This window comes from Zea mays, chromosome 5 (assembly GCF_902167145.1).
Source record: "Zea mays cultivar B73 chromosome 5, Zm-B73-REFERENCE-NAM-5.0, whole genome shotgun sequence".
In the NCBI taxonomy this organism is placed as follows: domain Eukaryota; kingdom Viridiplantae; phylum Streptophyta; class Magnoliopsida; order Poales; family Poaceae; genus Zea; species Zea mays.
In genome coordinates, this window is record NC_050100.1 from 57635672 (window position 1) to 57645485 (window position 9814).

At 44.2% G+C, this 9814-nt stretch overlaps 1 long non-coding RNA gene across 1 annotated transcript; it reads left to right on the forward strand.

Annotated features, from left to right (window-relative positions):
• Positions 1 to 6893: 6893 nt before the first annotated feature.
• Positions 6894 to 8821, forward strand: LOC103626402 (uncharacterized). The gene is made up of 3 exons (XR_552925.3): positions 6894 to 8212; positions 8307 to 8365; positions 8447 to 8821. It is a non-coding gene; the product is annotated as an uncharacterized lncRNA (long non-coding RNA).
• Positions 8822 to 9814: the final 993 nt, after the last annotated feature.

Here is a 9814-nt window from a genome sequence, read left to right on the forward strand (position 1 = left end):
CTAAGCCTTGAAATTAGCTTCATATTCTTTCACTTTGTTTACCAATGAAATCAAGATTTTGTCTTTTTCAAGACCTTCGTTCCTTAATTCAATTACCTCTGAACGAAGGTTGTTCAGAGCTATCGTATATCCTTCATCTTCAATGTTATTCTGGACCCTTAGCGCATTGCTAAGAATTAGGCCCTGCAAGTGGAGGAAAGAATAAGTATGACAAATAACATACCCCATTTTTAAGAAAAATTCAAATGTAACTCATACCTTTATGCTATTATACGCTAAACTGTCAGCAAGCTCATCCTTCGATAAGATTGAAAGGCCATCTTCTAGCGTTGGGAATCCGATGCTTCTCCCTATCTCCCGGCAAACGGATATCTCTTTATTATCCGGGAGACAGTACAAAAAATCTTCTTCTCCACTGCCATTAAACACTAATGCCCCCTTCGAGTATTTTAATTTTTGGGCATAGTGTAGTGCTTCTAGCTTTTATTCTTGAGAAAGTCTCTTCCTTGAAGCATGTCGAATGATGTAATCAGTGCTTTCTTTTGAAGCTTCGGAAGCAGGAGTTTCAACCTTTTCAGGCGCAACTTGCTCTGTCGCCTTTTCTTCAACTACGACAGGCTCTATCTCAGTGGGCTCTGAAGGCCCAGCTTCGGTTTCAGATTGAATTACTACAGCTTCGACTTCTGCCTGCTTTTGTTTCAGCTTCGGGTTGCGCTTTCGAAGCTTCGACAATTTTTCTTGGAATATAGCTCAAGGTCTTTGCTGTCTCTAACACAACATCTAGCACATTTGCCATCCTTCTCCTCTTAGGAGTTGTGGTAGAACTCTTTTGTGCCTTCGGCATTGTTACCTCTGATGAAGGGCTCAAAATTTCTGGCACTTTTATTCCTTCAATAATTGACTCTTTAGCCTTACCCTCACTAGCCTTCGTCTCAACTGGCTCAGCTGAAGGTAGCTTCGGCATTGTAGCTGGATCTTCGGTCCTCTGCGAAGGAGGAACAGTTTCTTTTCCTTTGGTGGCCGAGGAGGCCCCTTCGCCAAGTTCAGGTATCATAGCCGGTTCGATGTAACGCGACCGGTGAGTCAGAACCTTCATCTTCTTCCTCTTTGGCTCAGCCGTGATGGCCGAGGCAGCAACCTTTCCAGCAGCAGCAATCTTCCTTTTTACCCCTTGCCCTCGCAACGGTTAACGATAGTCAGGGTATACGAAACTAATAGCATCGAATACCCTGTTCAACCTTTTCTTATTCCGACCCTCGAAGGCTGCGGACAAGGCATTGTCTTCCTTTTTGGAGTACGCTCCAAGAAGTTCATCACTTGTAGATTTGATACACTTCAGCCAATCATCATTTGGTTCATCAAACTTATCCCCAAACCTGAATGTATACTTCAGCCGGACCAAATCACCTTCGCTAGAGTTAGTGATGGTCTCCTTCGGCATTTCCCAGCCTTCTACAAGTGGCCACACCCTGAAGGCTATATGTTCTTGAATTAAATCCCTTATCCCAATAAAAGAGCAAACAGTGTTGAAGGCCCTCTGACATGCTTCGGCGGCGTCATCAATTTCGGCCTTCGGCCTTCGGAGGCCGAAGCGGGACCAGATGGGGCGCATAATGACTTCCTTAATATCTTCCCTTGCTTTCAAATCATTTTTCACATAAAACCATTCTTCCATCCAAGCTCCGAGCCATCTTTTTCGAAATGTCGACACCAGATGACTTGCGTTGGGACGGGCTATAAATCCATAACAACCGAAGTTGTTGTGGTACTATTCTTTACCCATGGCCTTCGTCTCATATAGAAGTTCCTGCATACTGCAGAAGCACTTGGCGCTTGGCTCTAGCCCTTGACTTTTCACCGCCTAGACAAAAATCCCCATCCTTATTACGGCTTCGGGGGTGATCTGATGAAGGAAGATTTGGTACGTCTTCAGCACTTCAACAACAAACTTACTCAAAGGGAACCGAAGCCCGGCCTTGAAGAAGCTTCGGAAAATCACAACTTTGTTCTCCTCAGGGGCAGGGACGTTGTTGTCTACGCCAGCCCTCACAATAGACATATCCCGAAAGTACCTTCCCCTCATGTTTTCGAGATGACTCTTTTTGATGGTCGATTTTCCAAAGATTGAATGACTTGGCCTCCAGGGTCGATCCTCAGAATCTTCATCCCCACTCTCCACATCATAGCTATCGTTGTCACCAGTATCTTCAGACAAACCCTCCAGTATCTCTTTAGTAATCTTCTCTGTATTTGTTTTTGCCATCGACTCAACAAATCCAGCAATATAAGAATCCACAGTCTTCTTCTTCTCAAAAAGCTTCTCCTCTTCAGTCAGCTTCGTCTCAGCAGCAACCTTCTTGTCTTGAGACATTCTTCCTTCAGAAATGATGAAAACGCGTCTTTTAAGCCGAAGCTTAGAAAGCTTGAAAAAACTAGCAAGCGCTAGTGAGCAAGAGCTATAAAATTGAGAAAATAAAGCAAACGGCACAAGCAGTGTATCAAGCGCAGTCGGTGCAAGTTCCTATTTATACGCCCAGTGCACTCTAAATTGGAGGGCCTCGTTTGTCATTGACGGTTGCTATTCTAGCAAAGGGAAGGTGTTTTTCGGACCTTCAGCTTAAGGCCTTCGTCCATATCACAGTCTAAATTCGTTATCTTAACAAATTAATACTGCGAGGGGCTACTATTGGGGGCCTTCGTCTTCCGAAGGTCCTCAAAAACATGATTTAACAATGTTTTACAAGTGTGACATATGAACAGGTACCTTCGGACTCGGGTTAAAATCATACGCTATGTGAGAAGCATGATTGAGACAAAGGATGATGCTGCTCCGAAGCTACATGTAAGGAAACTTCGGCTAAATGGCGGAAAGAGGAATCGACCTAAAGGGGAAAATGTATTCAGTCCTCGTTGGTTTATCCATAAGTCAATAGTAAATATAAAGGGCATGAATGTAAATTTACACAGGCCGCGTCCTGTGCCTATAAATAGATGAACAATATCCTCCGTACTGTTCACGCTGACTGGTACTCGCTTGTGCTTCACGCTTGTACTTTTTACCTTCTGTCAAGCCGAAGGTACATATGTAACTCAATATTGTCTTTATTTTTCCATGTTAATATAATGAGGATGAAGTGATAATGTTATATGATCGTCCATGTTGTCTCTTATATCTCATACACTTCTTCTCTTGTTAACATATACTATGATGATGAAGGTATGTCCTTCATGACCTTCGTCTGAAGATCATTATATCCTAAAGGAGATAATGCTTCGAAGGACGAAGGGCATTAACATTTAACATTATGTGTTGCCTTGTTCTTAATTCATAGTATTTAAGAACAAGTCCCCAACATCATCAATCACCAAAAAGGGAGATTGTAATGAAAATGAATCTCGACCCATTTGACTAAGGGCCCATTTGTTTCCTTGAAAATGAATCTCATTCCATGAATAATATTCTAGATATTAGATTCCTATAGAAAGTAATTCCTTATAATTTGATTCAATCCAATTTTTTGCTTGGATGCTAATGGAATTCTTTTCTATGAATCAAATTCAATATTCTGTTTGGATAGTTATATATGGAATTTACATATTTGAGGGAAGTAACCACATCAACTTGTACATAATACCTATCAACTTGTACACAACAAAATACACATGTTCCTTGTTGTGCACATGTGCCTTGATGAGTCATATACATGTGCAATAGATTAGAGACTAGTTTTACCCCTACAATTTATTAAGCAACATGCATCATGAGAATAGTAATAATGATGCAGATTTGTCTCAAATGTCTACATATCATTGGAACACATTACATGATAATCAATGTGATGTTTAATTCACCCAACATATACTAAGACAGCAACATTAACACACCCAACAACAGTCCAATTCACCTAACCATAACTCGGTTCACTTTTTAAGTTGCTTCAGCAGCCATCTCTTCCCCAGGATCACTAGAAGTGCCAATAAGGGCTCATACTTGCGCGCATCACCTGTTAAGATATCAAACAAGTCTAAAAATGTGTCTTCATCTAATCCATCTATGTCCAAGTCTAAAAGGCGTCGCGCCCCAGCGCGATGGGGCCTACCGTGGCTGCTGCGATGCCCCCTCCGACAGTGTCGGCGGCAGCTGGGAAGGTGCCTTCACCGCCGCGGGCTGCTGAGGTGGTGGCGGCGGTGGAGACTGGAGAGGCCTACCGGGAGTTGTCTGTGGACGACTACCTCGTAGGAGACGTTGGCATGTTTGATGCCCAAACGGGGCTGCCGCCTGGCAGTGAGTGGGGTTATCGTTGTGTGGATTTTGTATAATGATATGTGTTCTTGTGCTGATCTATTTCTCGGTTGTAGGGACTGATGCTAGACAGTTGGTGGTAGCATCGGCGAAGCCTGCTGAGGAGAAGGCTTCGGCGAAGACCGCAACAGTGACTTCACTGGACTCTTGGGTGCAATTTTGCGCCACAACTGACGGCGATGGAGAAGTCGCCTACACATCTGCGATAGAGGGCGTGGCAACAACCGTTGTGTGATAGCTACGCTATGTGAGTTTTCTTAACCATATATTTTGTAATACCAGGCTGCTGTCTTCACCGACCAAGTGGCGTATGAGGTGCTAGTGACTGATGCGACCTCGCAACTTCATTTTGAAAGGAAAGGCTAGAGGGCAAAATAAAGCGCATGCAGATGCAACAAACTGAGGCCGTGAGTTTAGGGCCGAGAACAAGAGCCGAAACCTTCTAGAGAAGGTTGGGTTACTTGAAAAAGATAATAAGGATCTCGGTCGCAGGCTGAATGAGGAGAAGGATGCCTCCGATCAGGCGAAGACAGAGGCCCAGGCTGCTCGCGCAGAGGCCCAAGCCACCTAGAAGCAAAGTGTCGAGCTGTAGCTCGAGGTGAAGAATATACGTGCCTATCACGAGAAGGTGGAGGCTGCCACGTGGGTTGACGTGGACCAGGCACGCACCCTTTTTGTTGATGTCTACCATGATCTGGGCGCACAGGAGACCCCTTCGATAAGTCAGAAGGGGAGTGTCACACCCAGTTTCAGAAGGCAAACCGAATGCGAACCATGTTCGTACCAGGATCAGCAATTCACGTACACAGCAGTTACATAATCGGACATCATCACACAATGCTCAAATAATAACATAAAGAGGTAATAATCTGATTACATCATGATGCCCGAGACATCCACATGGTCATTAACATAGATCAAAGTGCGAAAATGAAACGTAGCTAAACACGACCTTCATAGGCAGCCGATTGGGGGTTTGCCGCTAACTAGGCTTGGCAATGGGGCGGGTTCGGGTTGGGTCCCCGCGGTTTTAGACCCGATGGTGTTCGGGGCGGTTTTAAATTTTTACCCACGGGGCCACGGTTTCGGGGACCCGAATTAATTCGGTTTCGGGGCGGTTCTGTATTTTCACCCGTGGTTTTTTTGCGGGGACCCAAAACCCGTAGTAAACCGAGTTAGCCCACTAATTGAAACTAGCGAGCCTAGCCCAACATTGAAAACCCTAGCACCCAGGCGTCTAGTGCGGTAGTGCCCACCGCCACCAACCCACGCTGCCGCCTACTGCGCACAAACGCTAAGACGCAGGACGCAGCGCTCGCCTTCGCCTCGCGGCCTCGCCAGCCGCCGCCCTCGCGTCACTCCGCGTGTCACCTGATGTGCGTCACCGGCTCTGCGCGTCACGCCGTCACTCGGTCACCGCGTCTGCGGCTCTACGCGGCGCTCCTGCGCCTGAGTGACTGCCTCCGCCTCCGACCTTCGCTCGGCGGCGCTCGTGCCTCACCCAGTCACCTCACCCTCTCCCTCGGCACTGGCGGCTCAGACATTGGCCTCCCTCGTCCGGCCTCCGCTCACCGCCTCACCCCTCGGCCCTCAGTGACTCCTCGACGCCGGCTCATCTGCAGATCTGCTACTCCTGTTGGTGACAGGTAAGTATAGCAGTATATATTAGTTCTCATGCTAGTAGTTCTTAGGGTTCCTTTAACTTTTTGCATTTTTTAGAATATTAGGGTGAAGTGAAATGTCGACTCCAGGTACTAGTAGTTCTCATGCTCCTACAACCGGAGCAACTATTGGATCTCAAGTGGAAACAGAAGCAGCAGCGGGCCCTCGAACCCGTGCACGTGCAGCAGCAGCGCCTCCATCTGATTTAACAACTGCAGCAGGTGATGTGTTAGAAATAGAGGATGATGTTGCTGTTGGTAGTAAGAGGAAACCAGGACCAAAATTAAAATCTAAAGTTTGGTTAGAGTTTGATAGAATTGAGTTAAATGGGGTTTGGAAAGCAAAATGCAAATGGTGTAAGAAGCATCTAGGAGGGGACACAAGAAATGGTACAAGTCACTTGAGTGGCCATCTTGAGATTTGTCCAGATAGGGCTGTTAGAAAAGGTATAAAACAGTCGTCTCTTAAATTGACTGCAAATCCACATGATGGGACTGTGATTTTGGAGAAATATGTTTTTGATCAAGAAATAGCTAGAAAAGAGCTTGCATTAATGACTATTATCCATGAGTACCCTTTGTCTATGGTGGACCATGTTGGATTTCACAAGTTTTGTGCAACATTGCAACCATTATTCAAAGTAGTGTCTAGGAATACACTTAGGAAGGATATCCTTGATATGTATGAAGTGCAAAAACAATCCATGTTGAGGTATTTTCGGAAGTTGAGTTCTCGAGTTGCTATTACTTCTGATTTATGGACAGCAAACCACCAAAATAAAGGCTACATGGCCGTGACAGCACACTTTATAGATGATGATTGGAAGCTAATGGGTTTTCTTAGTAGGTAATAACCCTACTGTTCTTTATGTCCTAACTTCTTCAATTAATATCCTTATATTATATAATGTTGAACTTATTTTGTGTAGGTTCCTATATGTTCCAGCTCCACATACAACTGAGGTTATTGCTGATCTTCTTCATGATGTTCTCCTTGACTGGCATATCGAGAGGAATTTGTCTACTATAACTCTTGATAATTGTAGCACAAATGATAGTGTTATGAGAAATATGGTTGGGACCTCCAATGAGAACCTCAGACAAAGAATGGACACTGTGAAAGGCAAGTTGCCCCTCTCATCTTGTATGTTACAAGGTAAATTAGTCCATATGAGATGTGCTTGCCATATTTTAAACCTTGTTGTGAAAGATGGAATGAGTGTAATGGAACATGGAATTGATAGTATTAGAGAGATTGTTGGATTTTGGTCTGCCACACCTAAAAGACATGAGAAATTTGAGAAAATGGCAATGCAAATGAAGGGTAAATATGACAAAAAGATAGCTCTTGACTGCAAAACTAGATGGAACTCTACTTATCTATTGCTTAACACTGCTTTGATGTACAAAGATGTTTTTGAACGCCTTGCTGCTCATGCTCCTTGTATTCCAACTGGAGATGATTGGCAGTTTACTAAGGACCTTTGTGATAGATTGAAGATATTCTATGATGTCACAGAGTTGTTATCTGGCACTAACTATGTCACAACCAACATTTTCTTTCCCAAAATCACCAATATTTATTTGGCAATTAGGAAGTGGCAAGTAAGTGCTAACCCAAAGGTTGAAGAAATGTCTAGTAAAATGAAAGAGAAGTTCAACAAATATTGGTTTGATGTGCATGGTTTGATGGATGTTGGTGCTGTCCTAGATCCTAGGTATAAACTTCATCTTTTGAACGTACTTTTTTCTAAAAATCCATGGATCTGAAATTACAAGTATGGAGGCTGTTAACAAAGTCAAGGATATCCTTTATAACTTGGTTTTAGAGTATCAAGATACTATAGAAGTTGTTGCCACAACAGATGGTGCTCAACCTAGGACAAGTGGTGCTCCTAATGACATGTTTGAGGAGGATTGGATGGACACTTTTGATGATTACATGTCCAAGCAACCAGACGTGACCTCCACTTATGTGCGCACAGAGATGGATTTGTACTTAGAGGAACCACTGCTTCCTAGGACACATGATTTGGATATCATCAGTGGTGGCAGCATGCTGGGCTTAAATATCCTACTTTGAGAAAGATTGCACGTGATGTTCTTGCAATTCCGGTTTCAACAGTGGCATCTGAGTCCATGTTTAGCATAGGAGGAAGAATAATTAGTCCACACCGTAGTAAGCTTGCACCATCAATGGTGGAAGCACTCATGTGTATGCAGGCTTGGTCCCGTGCTGACATGTTAGGTACGTGGTCAGAATTTTAACAAGATTTATATGATATTTGGTTTCATGCACATTATAGGAAACAACCAATGATGGCTGCTTTGTTGCAATGTAGGGTCTCCAACTATGATGGGTGTTTTGATGACTTGTCTTGATGAACAAGATGAAGAGATGGTATTGTTTATTTGTTGCTTTAATGACTTGCATTGAAGAGCCTGACTCGAGTTGTTGAGGATTGTTTTTATTATTTTGCAGGATGAACATGAATCAACAATTGTTGATTAACCATTTGAGATGAACCTGCTTGTTGGACCTAGATGCTTGCTGGCTGTTGCTACAAACTGCTTGTTGTGTGTTGGGTGCTGCTAGCCTGCTACAAACTGTTTGCTATAGACTGTCATGTACTCATGTTGTGAGAGACATATATCTATGTTGTATGAAGTATGCAAATGACTAAATATAATATGTATGCTGCTACAAACTGCTTGATGCTACAAACTATTTGCTATTGACTATCATGTTGGCCTTGTTTACTTGCTATTGACTAAATGTAATATGTATGATGTAGCCTTTCATCATTTCATGCCCTCTTTTTTCTGATGAAGTATGAATGTATGATCTTGTTTGTCACCGTATCTTGTACCGTGCTGCTGCCTGTCTGCTGGAAACCAGCACATCTGTTTCGGGTCTGCGGGTCCCCGACGGGTTGCGGGCCTCCACGGGTTCGGGGTCCGGGTGCATGTTTTCACCCGTAGTACAATTCGGGTTCGGGTCTGCAATTTGGGTTTCGGGCGCGGGTCCGCGAACATTGCACCCGACCCGAACCCGCCCCATTGCCAACCCTACCGCTAACCCACGCCTAGAACTCATCATAGTCTTGGAACTCCTGGAAATCCTCCACCAGGGCTTCCTTTTTTCCTGAACAGTGGTTGCAATGTGGACAACCTAGGGGGTTTGGTGTTGTAAAGCAAGGGTGAGTGCACATCAACATATTCAACAACTGTCCTATTTGGCTGTGGTGGACTAGTTTTATGTGGGGTTTGAAAGTCGCCTAGAGGGGGGGAATAGGCGGAATCTAAAAATTATAAACTTAAGCACACTACAAGCCGGGGTTAGCGTTAGAAATGAATCCGAGTCTGAAAGAGAGGGGAAAACAAATCAACCAAGAAATAAAGTGAATGAACACAGTGATTTGTTTTACCGAGGTTCGGTTCTAAAGAACCTAGTCCCCGTTGAGGTGGTCACAAAGACCGGGTCTCTTTCAACCCTTTCCCTCTCTCAAACGGTCACCTAGACCGAGTGAGCTTTCTCCTTAATCAAATGGGTCACTTAGACCCCACAAGGACCACCACACACTTGGTGTCTCTTGCTTTGATTACAATTCACTTGGGAACAAGAATGAGGAAGGAAGAAAGCGATCCAAGCAACAAGAGTGCAAAGAACACAGACAAAACACTCTCTCAAGTCACTAGGTGGTTGGAGTGGATTTGGGACTTGGAGAGGCTTTGATTCTATTGAATTGTGTCTAGGAGTGAATGCACTAGCTCTTGTATTGAATGTGAAGTGCTGGAAACTTGGATGCTTGGAGTGGTGGTGGTTGGGGGTATTTATAGCCCTCAAGCA